Raw genomic sequence first — 23657 nt, forward strand, 5'->3', positions numbered from 1 at the left:
CTTCAAGCATCCTGCTGTGTGCTTCTTCTGTGTTTGTACAAAGAACTAAGTAGAGACCACAAAAGAACTAGGCCAGAAAAAGTTCACAGCTCACAAAAAGCAGAAATCAAAGTGCCCATGGTCCTAGAATGTGGGAGGCAGAGATCCCCTCAACTGGTGCCCAAGGTTTACGGGTTTGATCCTCAGAGAGATTAAAAAAAATTCCTTTTTTTTTTTTTTTGAGCCTGTCCTGGAACTCATTCTGTAGACCAGGCTGGCCTCAAACTCACAAGTGCTGGGATTAAAAGCATGCACCACCACTGTCTGGTGGAAATTTTTTCTTTTAAATAGAAGTGGAAGATAGAATTCGGTTCTCTTACCCAAGGAGTTGTGACTGTCAGAGTGAAGTACCATGGATTCATCTCAGTCCTCTGAAACAAAGCTTCAATTAAATTAAAGGTGTTTGTTAAGATCCAGAGGATCAAAATACTCAGAGCAACAGCTCTGCAAATTTGTACAAGCAACTGTAAAATCCAATCCTTGATTTCCTAAACAAAGAGCCACTGATATTGAAAACTGGAAGCACATAGGAGCTAATGTAAAAAGAGCCCATGAAAGGGATGTCATGGTTTGAAAGAAAATGGCCCCCAAAGGGAGTGGTACTATTAGGAGGTGTGGCCTTGTTTGAGAAAGTCTGTCATTGTGGAGGCTGGCTTTGAGGTCTCATATATGCTCAAGATACTGCCTAGTGTCTTAGTCCACTTCCTGCAGCCTGCAAGATGTAAGACTCTCAGCTACTGCTCCAGTACCATGTCTGCCTGAACACCACCATGTCACTGTAAGTGAGACACCTTAATTATATGTTTTCCTTTACAAGAGTTGCCATGGTCATGGTGTCTCTTTACAGTAATAGAAACCTTAACTAAGTCAGGGGGGATAGGGCTGCAGAGATGGCTCAGCAGTTAAATTTGACTTCCAGAAATTACATGTCTGCTTACAACCATCTGTAGATGGTTCTGATACCCTCTTCTGGCATAAAGGTATACATGGAGATTGAGCACTAGAAGGAAGGAAGGGAGGAAGGGAGAAAGGGAAGGAGGGAGGGAGGGAGCTACTGTTTCTGGGATTATCATTTCATAATTGCTTACTACAGCTAGCACAGTGGACACCCTGGCAGCAAAAATAGCTACCACAGTTAGTTAATCTTTCATTCTATTGGGCACGATAAATTTAATTCAATAGTTATATACATTTCGATTGGCTTTGAAAATTATAAATTTATAAACTCAAGTTCCATTTGCTTTTGGGATACCATCTTACCAGGACTCCAATTTTCAGTAAGGCTCGTTAAGGAAGGGAATGGTTCAGTTGCCTTTAGCCTACTGGCTATGGGTAGGTTAAGACTTCTGTTGGTCTTTTCTGTGTCGAACACACAGATTGCAAGCCCAGTGCCACTTTGGCAGCAGTTAACTCTGCAGCTCACACACGATTGAGCCTGTATGATAATGAGTATTCAGAGACGGGTAATTCCTGGGGGGCACTCACCAACCTAAGACAGAGCGCCTGTGCGGCCTGGGCAGGCGGCTCCATGATAGGTAAGGTGACCTGCTGACGTCCCATGCAACCTAAGTCAGAAGCTCCTTTTTTTTTTTTTTTTAGTAAAAGGGGGACCTGTAGGGTCCTGGCCCCTGTTTTGGGTAACTGTTGTCTTGCTTGCTGACCTTGACCTTGGTATCCTCCCTATGCTAATTCCCTGCTGGGTTCCACCCTCCTGAATGCTTAAGGAAAGTTCCTTGTCTGTGTATCCTGCATAATGGGCATTAACAGCTTAGATGCAAGATTGTAAAACATCCTAGCGAACTTCTGCCCTCTGTGGTTCTCCCATTGTGCTGTAGGCCTGTATTTAAGACCTCTTCCCTCCTTCAATAAAACAGCATTCGGCATTAAATTAAAAAAATAGAAAATAAAAAATAAAGCTACTATGAACATAAAAAAAGGGGAAGGAAGAAGAGGGGGAGGGGAGGGGAGGGGAGGGGAGGGGAGGGGAGGGGAGGGAGGGGAGGGGAGGGGAAGGGGAGGGGAGGGGAGGGGAGGGGAGGAGATGGGAGGGCAGGCCCTTTCTACTGCCCTGCCATGGCCCTTTCCAGAAAGGAGTCTGAGGCCTGAGTTTGGCTGAGCAGCAGGTACTGCAGACCTCTCAGCCCAACCCTCCCTTCCCCAACCTTCACCCCACCCCCAATCACAGCATGAGTACCAAGGCTAGGCTGCTCCAGAGCTTAGTTTTCTGTTTGCCCTCACAGCTGTAATGGCCCAGTATAGATTGATCAATGGCCCCTTTGTGGGAGAAAAATTAAAACAGGACCAGCAACTAGGACATATAGAACCTTCAGGTAGTCCTTAGAACTCCTATTTTGTAATTCATAAAAGGGCAAAAAATAAATTTTGGCTGTTACATGATCTCAGGGATATAAATGCTACTATGAAAACAATGGGGGGGAGGCCTCCAGTCAGTGCTGTACAATCCTACTATCATTCCTCAAGAACATTACATTATTATACTTGACTTAAAAGACTGTGTTTTTTTTGGGGGGGGGGGCTGGAGAGATGGCTCAGGGGTTAGGAGCACTGGCTGCTCTTCCAGAGGTCCTGAGTTCAAATCCCAGCAACCACATGGTGGCTCACAACCATCTGTAATGAGATCTGGTGCTCTCTTCTGGCCTGCAGGGACATATGCAGGCAGAACACTGTATACATAATAAATAAATAAGTCTTTAAAAAAAAAAAGACTGTGTTTTCTTTATTCCTTTTCATCCTGATGCTGGCCAGCTAAAGATGAATTTGCTAGACAGGCTGAAGAGACTGGAAATAGCTACAGTGGTCAAGACCCCGAACCCTCAAGAGACTAGGAAAAGCTAAGAGGCAGATGAGTCTTCAAAAACCAAACTCTGCTGTTTAAAATTTCCCATGAATTTTGAAGATTCCCAAATCTTATGTAAATGGTCAGGGGTTTAAAATCTTTAAAAGTTAATGACCGAAGCCGGAGCCAGGCGGTGGTGGCGCATGCCTTTAATCCCAGCACTTGGGAGGCAAAGGCAGGCGGATCTCTGAGAGTTCAAGGCCAGCCTGGTCTACAAAGCAAGTTCCAGGACTCTGTTACACAGAGAAACCCTGTGTCTAAAAACAAAACAAAAGTTAATGACCATTGTTAAATAAGTAGGTTTTGTTTGCTTTTAGTTTTGTGCTTGCCCTTAGTCTGACATAAATGATCAGACTCTGGCAAGGGAGGAAGTTAGAGGAGGCTCATGAGAGCCTGTCCTCTATGGAAGACATATTTTACACAGTATTCCAAACTTCTAGTGCATAATTAGTAGTGGGTGGTTCTCACATCAGCTTGACATCTGGAACTATGGCTGTCTATCTGAGGCCTTCTTTGTTTTCAAGTGTGTAGAGACCTGTGCACTACTGGAGTGCATAGTGCTCCTCCCCAACTAGTCAGCTGCAGAATACTACCCCGACCCTAAATACCATTGTGTCATATCTGGAACTTGACTTTGTCAAACAGCTCTTTATGCATTTTCTTTCTAGGACTCCCATCACAACTAAAAACTGGTAATGGTTCTACTTATACTAGTGTGGTGGTATTGTGTTCCCCAAAATATTGTGCACCCTAATAAATTTATCTGGGGTCAAAGAACAGAACAGCCACTAGATACATGGCTAGAAAATGGTGGCACTCACACCTTTAATCCTAGCATTCCAGAAGCAGAAATCCCTCTGGATCTCTGTGAGTTCAAGGCCACATTGGAAACAGCCAGACGTGGTGACACACGCCTTTAATCCCAAGAAGTAAGCCTTTAATCCCAGGGAGTGATGGCAGAAAGCAGCAAGATACATAAGGCGTGAAGACCAGAAACTAGCTTTTGGCTGGTTAAGCTTTTAGGCTTTTGAGCAGCAGTTCAGCTGAGATCCATTCCAGATTAGGACACAGAGGCTTCCAGTCTGAGGAAACAGGATCAGCTGAGGAATTGGTGATGTGAGGAAGCTGTGGCTTATTCTGCTTCTCTGATCTTCCTGCATTCACCCCAATAACTGGCCTCAGGTTTGATTTTATTAATAAGAACTTTTAAGATTCATGCTACATACTAGCAAATGACTTAAGGAATTTTGCAATTTAAGGAATATTAATCATTTATTGGAATCCCTTCCAATCCACAGGGTCAAGCAACTGTGGAATGACACCAAATATTCAAATGGCAAAATTTTAAAAATAAAAACAGGGTATATAAACCCATCTAAATCCCCACATACTATGCTACATTTAGCCATGCCTTTTTTTTTTCTTTCTTTTTTTTTTTTTTTTTCACTTTAAAGGATGCTTCTACTGCCCAACAGCCTTTTCTCCCTAAAGGAGACACAGTCTAAAGTGTATGTTAAATGGAAAGACTGAGAAATTAATAAATAGAAAGGCCCTAGTGTTTTTCTAACATCAGGGTGAGGTTATGCTTTTATCTTTCCAGAAAACGAATGAAGTTCCAGAGGGCTCCCACTCTGATGTATCCGATTAAGACAGCATTCCAAAGTCCACTGGACAAATCAAATGTCTAAAAATAGACAACAAACCCATCGAGAGGAGACGTCCCAAGAATAAGCTAATGACTTAGGGAAACAACAAGGACATAATATATATGTCTTTTTATATATATAAAGTATGTAAAATACATAAAAATGATGCTGTTATGTCTACTGACTACATGTTAATTCTCAGCTTGTCAATACAGAATCCAAATGCTTTTTATTGGGGGATAAAAGGCAAACCCAGTAAATAGGAGATGGTAAGGTATTGTTTTACCATGCTAAGCATTGTTTTAAGGCTTTTTTATTACCAGTGCCAGGAATGATTACTGAAATACAAAGAAAGGTTCAAAAATGTCCTGTACAATTATAAAACTACTAATATTACAACAAAAATGAGTAGATATTAGTCAAGAGATAGGTGAATTAACAACCAATTGTAACCAGGCAGTGGTGGTGCATGCCTTTAATCCCAGCACTTGAGAGGCAGAGCCAGGCAGATCTCTGTGAGTTGGAGGACAGCCTGGTCTACGGAGTGAGATCCAGGACAGGCACCAAAACTACACAGAGAAACCCTGTTTCAAAAAAACAAAAACAACAACAACAACAAAGAACAAATTGTATAAAACAGCTATTAGATTATTTGCTGCTTAAGAATAATCTTGGCCAGCCGGCGGTGGTGGCACACGCCTTTAATCCCAGCACTCGGGAGGCAGAGCCAGGTGGATCTCTGTGAGTTCAAGGCCAGCCTGGTCTACAAAGCGAGTTCCAGGAAAGGCGCAAAGCTACATAGAGAAACCCTGTCTCGAAGAAAAAAAAAAGAATAATCTTAGTCAACAATTTGGCATGTGTTGCTTTAGTGTGTCAGATTTTCCACCATACTATCAATGGTCAAAGTAAGGTTCTGTATAAAGAGATAAAAAAATCTTTTTTTAAATTTATTTATTTTTATGTGCATTGGTGTTTTGCCTGCATCTCTGTCCATGTGAGGATACCAGATCCCCTGGAACTGGAGCTACAGACAGTTGTGAGCTGCTATATGGGTGCTGGTCCTTTGGAAGAACAGCCAATGCTCTTAAGCACTGAGCCACCTCTCCAGCCCTGAGATAAAAATCTTTCAAGTGACCTTTGAATGTCCATCATGGTTAAGATGGCTTTTCCCTTTCCTTAGTCCTCTGTTGGTTATTCTTATAATTCTATTATGGTTGCCATGCAGACAATGCATTCAACTTTGATCTCTATTACAGCCACAATTTTCTCTTTAAAAAAAAAAAAAAGGAGCCAGGCAGTGGTGGTGCACACCTTTAATTTCAGCACTCGGGAGGCAGAGACAGGAGGATCTTTGTGAGTTCAAAGACAGTGTGGTCTACAGAGATCCAGGAAAGGCTCAAAGCTATACAGAGAAACCCTGTCTCGAAAAACCAAAAAAATAAAAAATAAAAATAAAATAAAATAAAAAGGGAGATATGAGGAACAGAGGTTCTTGTGCTCACAGAATACACCAGATCCTCCCCCAGACCCTTACTGTGAGCTTTTCAATCAATAGAACTTGTTTGGTTTTTAGGGCGGGGGAGGGTTGAGACAGGATTTCTGACTGCAGATGACACAGAAACAGAGACAGACAGACAGACACACACACACACACACACACACACACAGAGAGAGAGAGAGAGAGAGAGAGAGAGAGAGAGAGAGAGAGAGAGAGAGAGAGAGAGAGAGAGAAACTCTGTCCTAACAAGCCCCCAAAGAAGGCCAACAAGATGGCTCAGCAGGGCAAAGGCACTTGCCACAAAGCATGACAAAATAAGTTCAATCCCAAGACCTGCATGGGATGGAAAGAGAGACCTGACTCCAGCAAGTTGTCCTCTGACCTCCACACATAAACCATGGCATGCATATATGCATTCATACAGCCATACATCACTCATGAGTTACAGAGGGCACAAGCACACACTGCCCTGTATAACTTCTTTTCAGTAAGGGATTCATGTTTGTTAACTGTAATGAAAAAATAGAGCTGAGATTTCTGAATCAAAGACAGAAGCAACAACTAGCAGCAGAACAGCACTTCCTCTAGCAAACCAATGAAGTTAGTAAAATATACATGCAGTCCCCTGGCAAAAAGACAACAGGGAGCTCCTGGGATGTAAGAACAAGAGGCGAGAGCACCAGGAGTTTGAGGGGTGATGGAGACACTCTCCCAAAGCTACTTTTACCTTCAGTACTCATCTGCCACCTCTAGGAATAAAGAGGAGGCTAAGAATTGGGGCTCAATACCCATAAAAAATTCCTGCCCAAAGACAAGAAAATTAGGCAAGGTTTTGACAGGCAAATGTGCAATGTCTCCTGGGAAATATTACTCACTCAGCAACAAAAGGAATAAAGCATTGAGACCTACCACACCATGAGTGAACTCTACCAGTAATGCAGAAAACCTTGTACTGTGTAAGTCCTTTCCTATAAACCATCCTGCACACTCAGGTGACAAAGTGAATTAGCGGTGTCCTTGGCAGGACTAAGAATTATGGACAGTGACTACTAGAGGGATGGCATTTCTTGGGGAGGTAGGAGGGGAGACAGTACAAAGGTTTGAAAACTGATGGTGATGACATATTTTAAAAGATAAACTTGTTTGTGATTATATTTAAATTAAGAAACCTAACTTCAGAGCTGGGGCTATAGGTCAGTGGCTGAGTACATGCCTGATGTATGTGAGGTACTACCAAAAACAAAAACAAAAAACACAAAACTGGGGCTGCAGAGATGGTTCGACAGGTAAAGTACTTCCAGCAACACAACACTGACAAAACCTGCCTGAGATCCCTAGAACTAACATAACATGTGAACTGTATCTCAACACATCCATACAGGGAGAAGAAAGGCCAATACAGGAACATCCCAGAGGCTCATGGGATGGCAAGCCTCAAGTACACAGCCACAAATAACAAGAAATCTTGTCTCAAACAAGGCAGAAGACAAGGCCTAACACCTGAGGCTGTCCTCTGACCTCCTCATCTTAGGTACGGCACATCCTCCCACACAAAAAAAGCGCGCGCGCGCGCGCGCGCACGCGCGCACACACACACACACACACACACACACACACACACACACACACACAAACACACACATGCCTAAAAGCTTGATTTTCTCAGTGTTTCTCAGTGTAGTTATGGCTGGGCTGGAACTTGCTCTGTAAAGCAGGCTGGCCTCAAACTAAGAGATCTGCATGCCTCTGCCTCCTGAGTGTTGAGACTAAAGGTGTGTGCCACCACCCCCTAATACACACACACCTAAAACTTTTTTAAAAAGCTTCTAAAGAAAAGTGATGAACTTCTAGTTTTAAAAAACTGAATAAAATTCCAGACAAAACCTGGAAAACAAATTTAACAAATAAAATGCATGTATTTAAAATAACAGTGCGGTGGTATTGTGTTCCCCAAAATATTGTGCACCCTAATAAACTTATCTGGGGTCAGAGAACAGAACAGCCACTAGATACAGAGGCTACAAAATGGTGGCACTCACACCTTTAATCCTAGCATTCCCGAGGCAGAAATCCCTCTGGATCTCTGTGAGTTCAAGGTCACATTGGAAACAGCCAGGCATGGTGACACAAGCCTTTAATCCCAAGAAATGATGGCTGAAAGCAGAAAGGTATTTAAGGCATGAGGACCAGGAACTAGAGCTGGTTAAGCTTTTAGGCTTTTGAGCAGCAGTTCAGCTAAGATTCACTCTGGATGAGGACTCAGAGGCTTCCAGCCTGAGGAAACAGGATCAGCTGAGGAACTGGCAAGATGAGGTGGCTGTGGCTTGTTCTGCTTCTCTGATCTTCCTGCATTCACCCCAACACGTGGCTCCAGGTTTGATTTTATTAATAAGACCATTTAAGATTCATGCTACATAACAGGGACTGGAGAGATGGTTCAGAGGTTAACAGCACGGGCTGCTCTTCCAGAGGTCCTAAGTTCAATTCCCAGCAACCACATGGTGGCTCACAACCATCTGTAATGAAATCTGGTGCCCTCTTCTGGCATGCAGGCATATATTCTGTATACATAATTAAAAAAAAAAAAAGACCATTAAAAAATAATAATAGTCAGTAGGTGGTGGTGCACACCTTTAATCCTAGTACTCAGGAGGCAGAGCCAGGCAGATCTCTGTGAGTTCGAGGACAGCCTGGTCTACAGAGCAAGATCCAGGACAGGCACCAAAACCACACAGAGAAACGCTGTCTCGGAAAAAAAAAATTAAAATAATAATAATAACAGGACTTAGTTGGATGGTGGCAGCTCACACCTTTAATCCCAGCACTCAGGAGGCAGAAACATGCGGATCTCTGAATTTGAGGCCAAGCTGATCTACAGAGTGAGTTCCAGAACTGCCAGGGCTACACAGAGGAAGCTGTGGGGGGGAGGGGGGCGCGCGGCGGGACACGACCAAATAAGTAGAAAATAACAACAACAACAACAGGGCTGGAGAGATAAAAGCAATTACTGTTCTAGAAGACCCAAGTTCAGATCCCAACACCTAAGTCAGGTGGCTCACAAGTACCTGTAATTCCAGCTTCAGTGTGAACTGGTCCCTCTGGCCTCCAGGTACCAGTACTCATATATATGGTCACATTCACATGCAGAAACACACACAATAAAAAAGAAAATAAAAGCCACTATTTGTTATACAGGAACAAGGTTTTAGTTAGTCAAGAAAAAAGATGTAGATACAATTCCTAAAGAAACTACAAGCACTGTAGAAATTATAAATCTAACATTGTTTTGTTTTAATCTTAAAAATACAAGAAAATATAGTTAAACATAGTAGCATGTCATTAAACTCATCAAGGAGGTAACCCAACCTCCGAGGTGAGGTGTTTTTTTTTGGGGGGGAGGTGTTTCGACACAGGGTTTCTCTGTATAGCTTTGCGCCTTTCCTGGAACTCACTCTGCAGTCCAGGCTGGCCTCAAACTCACAGAGATCCGCCTGCCTCTGCCTCCCAAGTGCTGGGATTAAAGGTGTGCGCCACCACCGCCCGCCCCCGAGGTGAGTTTTTAAACACCAGGATTTTTCTTGAGTATATTCTGTCAAGTCTCTGCTACAATGCTGGTGGGATTCTCAGACCATCTGCTCCAGGCCTATTTCTATTTTTTAACATGTAAACTTCACTTCTAAAAACAGCCCTCTCTCATCACCCCTCCCCCTTCTCTAAAAAGATGCTTTCTTTTCTACTGACTTTGATAATGACTTGTATTGTCACCTTTCAAACAGAATACTGATAAAAGATCTTCTTAAGCAAAAATTTTGCCTTTGCTTAGCAATAACAATTATCTCTTCAAAAGCGGTAATGCTTAATTTGGCCCAACTTTTTTTCCCCTTAATTAAAATTTTTTTTCATATAATAGATTTTGACCATGGTTTTCAATTCTCCCAATTCCTCCCAGATCCTTCCCTTGGTTCAATTATTTAAAGTAAGTTATTTGCCTCACAAACTTTAGACCAACAGCTATGGAACTGCATGAGACTGGACTAGGCCCTCTACATACAAGAGACAGCTGTGTAGCTTGGTCTGCTTGAGGGGCCCCTGGCAGTGGGATCAGGATTTATCCTTGGTGTATGAGCTGACTTTCTGGAACCCATTACCTATGGTGGGACATCTTGCTCAGCCTTCATTCAGGGGGAGGCTCTTGGTCCTGCCTTAACTGAATGTACCAGGCTTTGCTGACTCCCTATGAGAGCCCCAACCCTTTTGGAGGAGGGGATGGGGGGGGGTTGGTCAAGAGACGGGAGGCTGGGAGGGAGTGGGAGGAGGGATGAGAGGGAGATCTGTGGTTGGTATGTAAAATAATTTTTAAAACTTCTTAAATAAAAAAGGGGGGAAAAGTAAGTTGCTCACATATATGCAAACCCATGTTTCCAAGACTTATGATAACTTTATTCAGAGGCAGTTTTTCAGTGCAGCATGTGATCTGAAACCAATGGCCTACTAAAGCACCCTGTAGAAAGCAGACCATACAAATGAGAAATTTCTTAAGAGTAAAGTAAAGCAAATCAAATACATCAGTGACACCTAGTGAATAAATGGTGGCAATCAAAATACAGGGATATGCAGGGATACAGTATGACGGCTGGACAGAACCATGGCACTGTAGTTGCGGGTGTCACCATAATGTTCCTCTCCTGCACCAATGCCCATTCTGCACACCCACTGGTGTGGACTAGTCCACAGGCTAGTCCAAGAGTCTCCCTAAGATGAGAAGAAAGGAGAAAAGGAAAGGAAAAAGAAGGGACAACAAATATCAATAAAGTATGTGTCAGGCCTGAATGGTCACTGCAGGTGCACAAGGGACTACATGAACAAAAAGAAATACCTAAGGCATCAGTGAAGCATACCTCTGGTTGAGTCTGCAAGGACCTTTCCTAAGGATTCACCAAAGGAAGAAGACTTGTTCTGAATGTAGAGGGCACCATCTCATGAACTGCAGCATTGATGAATAAAGTACAAAAAAGGAGAAAAGGCTGCTGAGTTGAATACCAGTATTTCTTGTTCTCTGCCCAAGTAAGCACCTACTGCCATAGCTGCAAGCTGCACCTGTGGCCATGTACCCTGAAACCATGAAAATTTTGCAAGACATAGGTAGGGGTTTGGAGTCATACAGCTCTGGTTCTTTGGACCTAGAGTCACAAGTCTCTGAAGGGTTTCTGTTATTTTATTCATTCTTTCTTATAAAACTGCCTACAAAAATTTAACAAAATCCTTTTTTAAAGATTATTTGAAGACACTGAAAAGTCAGCCAAAGCAGGCCAAACCTTCAGAATGTCCTCTTGAAAATTCTCCTAGTATCTGGCATGTGCCATGATTCTGCACCCTCTTGCCTGGCATCTTGCCCTGCTCTGGTCTTCAGGACTTCGGGTTAAGCATCTGGCAGTGTAAATGATGTGCTCAGAGCATAAGCTGCTACAAATTTAAGGAAAAAGTGGAACAAACAATATCAATATAAATCTATTTTTTAATTTATTATACTTTACTTACTTACTGTATGTGAGTGCACAATTGCATATATCACTGCACATGTATAAACGTCAGAACAACTTGTAGGTGTTGGTTATTTCCTCCCATCACGTGAGTTCCAGGGATGGAATCAAGTTGTAAGGCTTGGTGTCAAGCACCTCTACCCACTGAGCTATCCATCTCCTTACTCCCATAGCTAAGTCTAAACGTAAATCTGTGGTAAACTGAAAAGATACTGTAATGGTCCAAATTCATTGTCAATTTATCAAGATTCAGAGTCACCAGGGAAACATAGCTGTAGGTATGTCCATCAAGATGTTTCTAGAAAGATTTAAGTAGAGAGGAAGATTCACCTGAATGTGGTGGATAACATCGCTCTATTGAAGTGGGGTCCTGGTTTGAATAAAACGGAAAAAGCAAACTGAGTACTAGCATTCATCTCTATTTCCTGGCAATGAATGAAATATAACCAGCCACCTTATGTTCCTGCCACACCCTTCCCACCATGATGTAATAAACTTTCAAACTAAGAGGTAAAAAACCCCTTCTTGTTATTTTTTCTTGGGTATTTATTTTGTCACAACAACAAAAACTAACACATATGCACTACAACAGGAGACTCCAAGAAGCCAAGTGAACCCCTGGGAGGAGGAAAACATAACCGCTGCAGGGCTGCAGATGCAAGATTCCTAGATTAGTCTGTGAGTCCACTGCCCCTTGATTCAATGCTCCCCAAGCCAGCCAGGCCCAGCTCTAGTGACAAAAGCCTTACTGACATGTAGCTGAAAAATAATTTGGAGGAGGCATTCCAGAGAAGGCAACAACAACAACATCCACACTCCATCCTTATTGTCTTCAGTAGTTTTAAGGCAGGGTTTAAAAACATTGCAAGTCTAACGAATTCCTAGGAATCAGACCTGTCCAGGGACTGAGACAAAATCCCAGGTAAGGAAAGGATCGTTCACCCAAGAGTCTAAGTTTCTCGTCAGCTTAGTATCATGAATTCCAGCACAATTATCAACATGTTCTATAAAGGCTGCTGACACAGAGATAACACTGCTTTTATAAACAGATACAATGTTTCAGATATTAATGTTAAAATAGCAATAAACCATGCTATAGGCCTGTATTAGTAACCTTCCTATTGCTGTGATAAAACATTATGACCAAGGTAACTCACAAAAGGAAGATTTTTATGGTTTCAGAGGAATAGTCTGCCAAGGCAGAGAAGCCACAGATATGGCAGCTCAAGTAGCTATGAGCTGAGAGCTCACATCCTAAACTCCAAGCAAGAAAGCAAACTAGGAAGTGGTGTGTGGATCTGAAAGCTCACACTTCCTCTAGCAAAGCCACACCTCCTAATCCTACACAAGCAACACCAACACCAGTGGACCAAGTTCTCTTAGCCTATGGGGGACATTCTCGTGCAAACTACCTCAAGGCCTAAGCATACAGAACCTAGTATGGCCGTACTCCTTTCCCAACTGTAAACTAAAATTATGTGGAAATCTCACAAACAAGACTATTAAGATTTTGTTTACAGTATAAACACCTTAATTTCCCACCAACACATGACCTATGCTTTGACTATAATCCTATCCAGAGCACCCCAGGAACCAGATATGAATTCATTTACTAAAAACAAAAGGGGAGGGGAGGGAAGAGGAGGGAAGGGGAGGGAGGGGAGGGGAGGGGAAGGGAGGGGAAAGAAAGGAAGAAAAGGTTCTTAGCCACCCTTTGATAACCAATTTCAAAACTCACCAAAATTGCAGGGCAGTGGCGGCGCACGCCTTTAACCCCAGCACTGGGAGGTAGAGCCAGGCGGATCTCTGTGAGTTCGGATCTCTGGTCTACAGAGCGAGATCCAGGACAGGCACCAAAAATAGAGAAAAAAAAAACCTGTCTCGGCCGGGCGGTGGTGGCGCACGCCTTTAATCCCAGCACTCGGGAGGCAGAGGCAGGTGGATCTCTGTGAGTTCGAGGCCAGCCTGGGCTACCAAGTGAGCTCCAGGAAAGGCGCAAAGCTACACAGAGAAACCCTGTCTCGAAAAAACCAAAAAAAAAAAAAAAAAAAAAAAAAAACCTGTCTCAAAAAAATAAAAAAAACCAAAAACCTACCTCACCAAAATCATCCCTGTGGGTATTATAAAGCCACAAGTTTTAATCTCCTGAAAAACCCACAACAAGGCTCTTGAGTGTGTCTTAGCCTTTCCCTGAGTACCTTTCTATTAATTTCTGCTGAAATCTATTAAACCTCTTCTTAATAAATTTCAACTCTGCTTCAAATTGGCCTGTCGTAAAATTCTTTCCTGTGGTGAAGTCAAGAATCTCATCTTTACAGTCTCTAAAAAGAACTCCTCAGGCTGATGGCAGCACAACTGTCTGTCTAGTTCCTGATAGGACTGACTCCCTTGACATATGCCTTCAGTCATCAAGTTAACATAGAAGAGAAGCAGCAGCAGTGCAAATTTGTTCCATGTACTGTCCTGATCCTAAGGAAGACCCAATATCCTCTCTGGGACAGGTCAGCTAAAAATAAGTAATTTTGATTCAATCATCAGAAAACCTGATACAAACTCAAATTAAGGAAAAGCCTAAAAACAGCCTATATCCTTCAAAAATCATCCACGCAGAGAAACATACCTCAAGTGAAAAGACTAAGGAAGCATAACTGGATATTCCCTGTGGTTGAAATGGACCCTGCATCAAGGGGAAGAACCTCTGTTAAGAGACACAAAATGGGGGCTAGAGAGATAGCTCAGGGGTTAAGAGCATTGACTGCTCTTCCAGAGGTCCTGAGTTCAATTCCCAGCAACCACATGGTGGCTCACAACCATCTGTAATGTAATCTGGTGCCCTCTTCTGGCCTGCAGGGATCTATGCAGGCAGAATACTGTATACATAATAAATGAATAAATCTAGAGAGAGAGAGAGAGAGAGAGAGAGAGAGAGAGAGAGAGAGAGAGAGAGAGAGAGAGAGAGAAATGGCTGTTAGACACAGACTATACTGAGGCAAAAAAGAGGGAATGGGGCAGAGGAGATTCCAGAGATTAGCACATAAGAAAAGGTGGCAGCAGAGGAAGACTCTTCTGGCTGCAGGCATACAAGCAGACAGAACACTGTATACATAATAAATAAATAAAATCTTAAAAAAAAAAGTACTTAACACAAACCTATATAATATGTAAATGCGTATTTACATGGAGGGGAGAAGGAGTATGTGTGCTTAGATGACAAGATATTAATGGCTGGTGAGACATTATTACTATTTCACTTTCTGAGTCTCCTCCAATAAATGAAAAAAAGTTTTCAAAATAAAAACTTCCAGAGTCAGGCTTAATGTCACATGCCTATAATCCCGGGGGCTTAGGAGGTAAGAGACCAGAGGATCATTGTCAGTTTGAGGCCAGCCTGGTCTACCTAGGGAGTTCCAGGCCAGCCAGGCTACATAGGGAGGTCCTGTCTTAAATTGTAAAATAAATAAAATAACAAAACAAGGTAGGCAAGCAACTGAAAGGGTTGCTGTTACCAGCTTTTAGACCTTGGTAGGCAGTCTTAATGACCAGAGGGACTGTCTAGGTTTGTGCAGGCCTGTGTCTAAGGGGTAATATCTTTATTATTTAATTGTGGTGGGAAGATCCCCACTGTGGGTGACACCATTCCTAAGCAAGGGATTCTAAACACTGTAAAAATGAGTTGGGCACTAACATACATACATTAATTCAGTGCTCTCTAATGTAAGTGGCTAACCACTTCCAAGTCCTTGCCCAATGGTGGAATTGTAGGACAAATAAACCCTTTCTCTGCCCAACTGCTTTTGTTGGCGTATATAATCACAGCAAAAAGGAATGAAAAGACACTGAGGGAAAGGCACAGACTATGAAGCTTTATTTAATCCAGGTCTTCACAGAGAGGACCCTGAAGGCAGAAAAACTAAAAGTGAGGTTGGTATCTGTTTTGCAGTACTGGGATCAACCCCAGATTTCATGTGTGTTAGGCAAGCATTCTGTGGTAAGTTTTAATACATTTTAAAGGTCTGTTAAAATTCTTTTCTAGCATAAGAAATAAACTTATTTTCTTCTCTATAAAGCATGTTGGGGTACTGAGTCAGGTTCTCACATACCCCAGGCTGGCCTCAAAGTATTAATTCTCTAGCCTCTCTCTCTCTCACTGTTGGAATCACAGGAGTGTACCACCACACCCAGCTGCTAGCCCCATCTTTATTTTAGTACCACTCTGCATTTATGCTAATTGTTCAATGAAAATAGGTCATAAAGCAACATTTTGGAAGACACTTTAAATGGTGATTAACTCACTGTGTGCAGTAAGTACACCAGTCACACACTAACTCCAACTGGAATCAATGTAGTATGTGTGGTCACTCCACACTGCAGCTGCAGGCAATGACAACTGCAGTGTGACTGCCACCTGGCTGAAGCAACTGCCAGTGTCTTCAGACACACAACATGCCTTAAGCTTCCAAAACTAAAATCAATGCAGCCATCTCCAGGGGAAAATGCTTGACATAATGAGACAATGCACCGTGTAAAGCAGGATCAAATTGTCATCACCTTCTATTCTCAAACACCAACTGTCCAAGAGGCTATCAGCAAGTACTACAATACATCATCATGTACTACACTATAGCTACATCAGCACACAGCCAGCTAGAGATATAAGGCAGGCTGCACACAGAGAAGCAAGTGCACTGTGGAAGTAGAACCACCTAAGGAGTCCAACTCCAGTGTGCCTCATTGTCTCAATGACTCTTCTCACCACACCACACATTACAGTGCTGCCACAGACTGGTAATGAAGGCTCGACATTTAATAATGACCTTATTTCCAAAAGTCAAATAAAGAACTGATTCAAACAAACATTGGTTACACACATATTTTCTAATTCCTCTCCCACTCATTGCTGTGGCTTTTAAAGCAACATTTTATGAGGGGAAAATGCTACATAGCTGCTCAATGGAGTACCAAAAACTACCAAAAAGGGAAAAAAAAAAAAATCAATAAATTTTCATGAATATTTTTAAGAAATTCAATTCATCCCCAGCATTGTGACCTACATCTTTAATCCCAGCATTTGGAAAGCAGAGGCAGGCAAAACTCTGAATTCACAGATAGCCTGATCTACATTGTAAGAACCTGTGAGTTCAAGGCCAGGCTAGTTTCCAAAGCAAGTTCGAGGACAGCCAGAGTAAGTACACAGAGAAGCCCCCCATCCCACCCGAAAGAGAGAGAGAGAGAGAGAGAGAGAGAGAGAAGGAGGAGGAGGAGGAGGAGGAGGAGGAGGAGGAGGAAGAGGAGGAAGAGGAGGAGGAGAAGGAAGGGAGGGAGGGAGGAAGAGGAGGAGGAGGGAAGGAAGGAGGGAGGGAGGGAGGGAGGTGTCTCAGAAAGAAAAAAAGGGAAGGTAATTAGTTAAATGTGCACCTGTAATTAATTCTTAGGTTCAGGAAGGTTCTTGCTGTACATTTTCTCACTTCTAGCAATTTAAAGATAATTGTACTCTTTTACAATAGCTGATTAACTGAAGACTGTTTGATTATATTTATCACATGAATATCAGAAAGAATATTTTTATTAACTTAAAACTGGCAAAAACATCTCCAGAGCTACCACAGCTTAAACAACACAGGAGAATCCTAATATAATTCAACTTCTAAAATACCCATCACCTGTGCTCATTAAAACACAGCCTCCATAATACACAATTTTCTTACACCTGGAGAAATGCCTTTCGGTCAGAATGAATCAGATTACACAAACCAAAGAAGCACTTCAAAATTACTTATTTTCAGAAAGCATGTCTACGCTGAAAATTGTCCTATGCAAATAATACAGGAAAGTCTATTTTGATCCAACTAGAAAGAAAAACTGAGTTCAAACTACTCTGTTCACATGTCAATATCCATAGAATAAGTGACTTGTGTTTAATAAATAACATTCTCCAAGACAGGCAGGTGAATCTCTGTGAGTTTGAGGCCAGCCTGGTCTACACATCGAGTTCCAGGACAGGCTTTGAAGCTACAGAGAAACCCTGTCTTGAAAAAAACAAAGTAAATAAATACATAAATACATAAACAGATCAACAACTAACATTCTCCCTTTTGTGTTTTCTTTTGATTTTTGTTCTAGTTGCGTTTTGTTGCTATGATGAAACACTCTGATCAAAAGCAACGTAAGAGAGAAAGGGGTTATTTGACTCACACTTTCAGGTCACAGTCCGTCACAGGAGGAGGCAACAATTGTGGAATGGTACTTGCTGATACTAAGCTAGCCTTTTTTTAAACAGACATTTGTTTATCTATTTATTTTGTGTGTGCCTGTGAGTATGGATAGGTATTCTCATAGAGGTGAGCACGGTACTGTGAGATGACAGAGATAAGACAACTTAATAAGAAGAGTCTGTTCTCTTCTACTATGTGAGTCTAAGAGATTAAACTCAGGTTGTCAGCCTTGGAGGCAGACGCCTGTCCCCATGAGCCATCTCACTAGCTTTCTTAGACAACCAGGATCATTTAGGGATGATAATGCTGGGCCCTTCTCCATCAATTAATAATCAAAACAATCCCCCATGGATTTGTTCACTGCCCAACCTGATCTAGGCAATTCCTCAAGCAAGGATTTCCCCTCAGACGGCTCTAAGATGTGTCAAGTACACAATTAATTCTAAGTAGGGTATTGTTTTCTGAGACTGTCTTGTATACAGTCCAGGCTGACACCAAACTCTCAATGATCCTCCTACCTCAGCTCCCCAAATTCTGAGATTATAATGTATACTATCACACCCAGCCACTGTTCCCTTTTTTAAAGCCTTGCTTCTCTAGTAGATCAGCTCCATGGTTTCTGACAAACACCAGTGCTGAGGAGCAGCACACTGAAGACAACACAGGTTCCTCTCTCTCACCCTAAGTACTGCCTTCACAACCTTTTTTATAGGTTCCCCTCAGTAACTGACAGTCACTGATCTGCTCTTATGGATCAGTCAGATTTATTTACATAATTTATGTATATGAATGGTCTGTCTGCATAATCAGATCCCATTATAGATGGTTGTGAGCCACCATGTGATTGCTGGGAATTGAAGATTCTGGAAGAGCAGCCAGTGCTCTTAACCTCTGAGACATCTCTCCAACAGACAGTCTTTTTTTTTTTTTTTTCTGATCAGTCTTAAACAGAACCATCATCACACAATGGTGTTCCTTATAATAGTTCACCCCTTCTGTTGTTTGCCATTAACAGTTAACTGCTTGGCACTGCTAAATTGTTTCTACTGCAGGGCTGTACCAAAACACTTGGGAGCCAGAAGCAGGCAGATCTCTCAGAGTCTGAGGCCAGTCTGGTCTATACAGTGAGACCCTGTCTCAATTAGAAAGACAGAAAGACAGAAGGGGGGGGAGGGAGGGAGGGAGGGAAAGAATATGCCCTACAGGCTTGCCTGTTTGCAACCTGATCTTATGGAAGAAAATTCTCAATTGAGGTTCCCTCCTCTCAGATGACTTTACCTTGTGTCAAGTTGACATAAAACTAGCCTCAACAGCAGTTATTCCAGATGGTATTTTCCCCAGTAAAAACAGTATGACTGACCCTGAGAGAAATTACATACATGACTTGTAAATTGTTAAACTTGTGAAGCTTTGTTTCTGTTTCACATTTGGGAGATTTGTAGACTTGCAATTGTATTATTTTGCTGCTAGATCTAGTATTAAGCCAAGAATAAGTATGCTGATAAAAGATTCATAATCTCTCTTCCAGTGTTGGTATCAGTGAATATTTGGTTTTATTTTTGTTTAAAAAATTTTATATTCATTTTGTGTATATATATATGTGTGTGGGGGTGTGCATGTGGAGGTCAGAGGACAACTTGTCCAAGTCTGTTCTTTCCTTTCCTTTTTTCTGTTTTTGGTTTTTCCAGACAGGGTTTCTGTATAGTGTTGGCTGTCTTGCAACTTACTCCGTAGACCAGGCTGGCCTCAAACTCAGATTCTCCTGTCTCTGTCTTCCAAGTGCTAGGATTTAAGACATGCACCACCATTGCCTGGCATGGTTCGCTCCTTTTCATGTGGGTCTTGAGGATCAAACTCAGATCATCAGACTTGGCAACATGTGCCATTACCCACTGAACCATCTTGCCTCCCCAGACATTTGTTTTTAACATTTTGTATAATTCTTCATACTCGTACTTCATGGAGTCCAAATTATTGATAGTTTATTAAATTTTATATTGGAAAAAAGTTTCTGGAGTAGAGACTCTTTCTCTGCCTCTTCCATTTTTATGTGAGGATTAGCTCACTTTCCTCCTCAGTTCTATCTCTCCTCCCCAAGTCTGTTTTATTTCTTGGTATTAAAGAAATTATTTCATGCAGTTTCACCTTCCTAGCTGAGGTGTAAAGGTCTGCAGTCTCACTTCTTTTTTCCCAGTTCTCCTTGCTCTGTGGTTAAGGGGAGGACTCTTCTGTTATTACTTCTGTTTAACCTTATTATCCTTAGTAACTAGTACCCTTACATGCTAAACTACCTCACTGGCTCCAGGCATATTGGTGTTCTGTTTTGTTTTGTTGAGACAAGGTCTCACTATGAAGCCCCAACTGGCCTGGAACTTGCTACTTAGACTAGGCTGGCTTAGAATCTGAGATCCTCCTATCTCTGCCCCCAAGTGCTGGAATTAAAAGTATGTACCACCACTGCCCAGCAAGGGATCAAGAGTTTTTAAATTCTTGTAACAAAGTAAGTTTTCTTTTGTTAGATGATGATGATGATGTGTATGTTTGTGTGTGTTGAGAGAGAGAATATATGAATATGAATAAATGAGAATATGGAAATATAACTTTGCATTGGCTCCAAAACAGGAGCAGTGCTGCTCGTGAGCTGGGTGATAGGTCATTCATTATTTATTACATTTACTAATTTATTTGTGTGTGTGTGTGTGTGTCTGTCTGTCTGTCTGTCTGTCTGTCTGTCTGTGTATGTATGAGTTCTCTCCTTCCACTATGTATTCCAGAGATTGAACTTGGGTCATCATGTGTGTGTGAAACACATGATCTATTTTATCTATTGAGCCATCCTACCAGCCTGATGTCTTTTTTAGTAGCTACATTTTTGTAGGATTCTCGTCTTTTCATAATAAGGTGATTCTTCCTTATTATGACTAATATACTTTTTTTATTTCTGTGCTGTAATAAGTCAGAGTAGATCTAAGTCTACATTTGGAGCATGAAGCCACTGACAGCTTTGGATGTTGCATATTTCGATGTCGTGAAAGGATTTAAAGAGGTGAGTTGTGTTGACTTGGGTGTGAGGGTTGTGGAGGTTGGAGTATGTTAGTTTGTCATGTGAGGATTTAAGTGGTAGGGTGTCTGTGGCTAAGGAGAAAGTCAGTTTTAGAGTCATGGGCTTAAGGTCAAACCTTGGTGTTACCACTATTGACTGTGGGACTTTATACAAAACATTTTACTTTTCTATTTGTTGATTTCCCCATTTGTTTCACCAATGTTTGTTGAGTCTCTGCTATGTTTTGCTGCAGGCCGCAGGAATATATCATAAGAACTCAGCTGGTTATGGCAAAGTCACTACCTGAAGGGATTAGGGAATTCCTGCAGAGGAAGCCAAATTCCAAGGAGTTTTGGGGTGTTATTTGGCTTGTTATATATCAGCTGTATTCTGTTATGAAAATCATGTGTGCCTTCATAGTTTTCCCTAGAAGGGCTAATAGTGTGGACTGATCACTCTCTGGACATATACATTCCAGGTATTTGGAGAACAGCCTCAGGAAAGGCTTTCTCTGGAATCAGATATCTTCCTTAGCCACTTTCAAGGACTAACAGGAGACACCAACTAGGTTGATGCCCAACTTTCAAGGACTAACAGTGATAACAGCCCACGGGCAAGTCTCCTGATTTAAGATAAATTCCACAAGGAAATACCACCTAGGTGAGGCGGGCGTTAAGTAATAGCTTTACAATTTAGCTTGAACCCTCCTTTTTTATACCAGGACTTCCAGGGCATGGGACGGAGAAAAGAGAATGGAAGAACTAGATGGATAAGAACTTGAGAGGAACAAACTGAGATGGGGAAGAACTAGATTGAAGGGCTAGAAGAGAGTACTAGAGGAACGAGATGGAAGATAAGGAAGAGCCAGGTAGGTAAGAACAAGATGAGGAAGAGCCAGATGAGAGAGAAGATGGGAGAGGAGCTGATAAGGGAAAGAATTAGATGGATGAGAACCTAGAAAGGATGGAACTAGATGAAGGAATTAAGATAGAACCTAGAAGGGACAGTAGATAAATATAGAAAGAAATAAGGCAAGAAAGGAGCTAGACATGAGAGTAGAATAGAAGCTGTGTAGAGAGAACTATCACAGAATAATGAAGTGTATGAACTAAGGAGTCTCGTGGACATAGATTCATTTCTTTTCATCAAAGATTAATTATTAACTGGTTGTAGATGCTCCCCGGACCCTGGGAGGGAACTATTGAGGGGCTGGACCCCCTTAGTCTCCGATAATGTTTGTAGCAGGAATATGGGGGACAGATGAGGTAGTTTTGAAGTACAGACCTGCATTTCTCTGAAGCAGGGAATGTGGCTGTCACTGGAGTGTGGGAGAAGGTACTGCCAAGAGCTGTAGATGTGCTGGTAGCAAGAGGTTTGTAGTTGAGGAAAGGCAAAACTTTGCAGCACAGAAAAGTTGGTCCTGGAATGATGGGCTCAGTTGCAATTGGTGAGAATTAAACTAGAATATGCCTGTTTTTAAGGTAGTAATATTTTTGTCTAGTGGTAGCTCTCAGCAGCCCATATAGAATCTGGAAGGAGGCCTTGAACGTGCATTGAGTCATGGGACGGGCTCTTTCTAGGCTGATTGATTGTAGGGACAATAAGAGCTGGTGCTGTTGATGGTGCAGTTATGTTCAGGAAATGTTTGCTGAGTTCATATTAAGTGCCAGCCCCACAGTACTTTTAATTGCTTTAAGTAGAGACATCAAGAAACAAAACAGGAATGTCTTGAACAGAGTGGTAAAGCAGCTAATGAGCTGTGACCCTAAGGAGTATTCCATGTTATATACTGGAAAGTGAGGACAGTGGGGAAAATTATGCCATAGTTTGTAGTTAGGGTTTGAGGTCTACATAGGATGGCCACAATAATCCGTGATGGTAAATGAGATGTGAGCCAGATGTGGCAGAGATGAATGTATTAGCCACGTAGATTCATGGGAGAAAGAACACTGTAGTTGAATGAATAGCAGTGCAGACAGAACGTGCAATGTTAGGTGGGCTGAGTCATTCTTGTTGAGGGAGTCTGATTGACTCAGAGCTCATGACAAGATACATTCACTGAGATGCTATGGAGGTAATCAGGTGTGTAGCAGAGGTGACATGGGCTAGGGCACTAGCAATCAAAGAACTGGACCTAGGATGTCAAGACAATGGAATTATGATCTGGGTATACCCACTACTCAGGCATACAGTCATTCCATGTGTCTGCTAGGTGCTGTGCATGAAGCCCAATATATAAAGTGCATGGTATTATGACCAATGTGTGTGAGGAAGGTCAGGTTGAGGAAGCTGCTTTCCTAAGAATGAGTAGGTGGCACATGCTAAAGCTGGTAATGTGTGTGGATTCCAGCTGTCTTTTGAGAATATCCTTTATCCTGTGTCACCCTGAAACCTTAAGTGAGCAGCACTCTGTGCTCTTTGGCCTTTATTTCCTAAGAGGCTTAAAAATAGGGAAGGAGGGGTTAGACAGATGGCTCAATGGTTAAGCACTGGTTACTCTTTCAGAGGATCCAGACTCTATTCCCAGCTCTCAACCATTCATAACCCCATTTCAAGGGGATCTGACACCTTTTTCTGGCCTCCATGGGTACTGCATATGTGTAGTACACATATATACATAGAGGCAGAACACCCCATCACAAAAAACAATATGAATTTCAAAATAAATTTTAAAATAAATAGGAAAGGATAATATGGTTTGGTCCTAGGAAATCACTTGTATGCTATTTGAAATGCCTCTGCTAAACACTTCTGCAATGGGTTTTGTTCAGTTTGTTGTAATCATAAACCCTCCTTTCAAATGGTGCACGTACTTGGACCCG

The 23657-nt window shown here is 42.0% G+C and overlaps 1 protein-coding gene across 26 annotated transcripts in view; it reads right to left on the bottom strand.

Annotated features, from left to right (window-relative positions):
* Ptk2 (protein tyrosine kinase 2) overlaps positions 1-23657 on the bottom strand; it is a 221195-nt gene that overhangs the window by 164803 nt on the left and 32735 nt on the right. The window contains exon 3 of one of the 26 annotated variants that reach the window (XM_028886011.2): positions 10939-11024. The exons of the other annotated variants lie outside the window; for them this stretch is intronic. The gene's annotated coding sequence lies outside the window, so the exon portion shown is untranslated. The remainder of the gene's footprint in view (positions 1-10938; positions 11025-23657) is intronic. 26 annotated transcript variants of the gene reach the window in all.

The sequence above is a fragment of the Peromyscus leucopus genome, chromosome 20 (assembly GCF_004664715.2).
Source record: "Peromyscus leucopus breed LL Stock chromosome 20, UCI_PerLeu_2.1, whole genome shotgun sequence".
NCBI lineage: Eukaryota > Metazoa > Chordata > Mammalia > Rodentia > Cricetidae > Peromyscus > Peromyscus leucopus.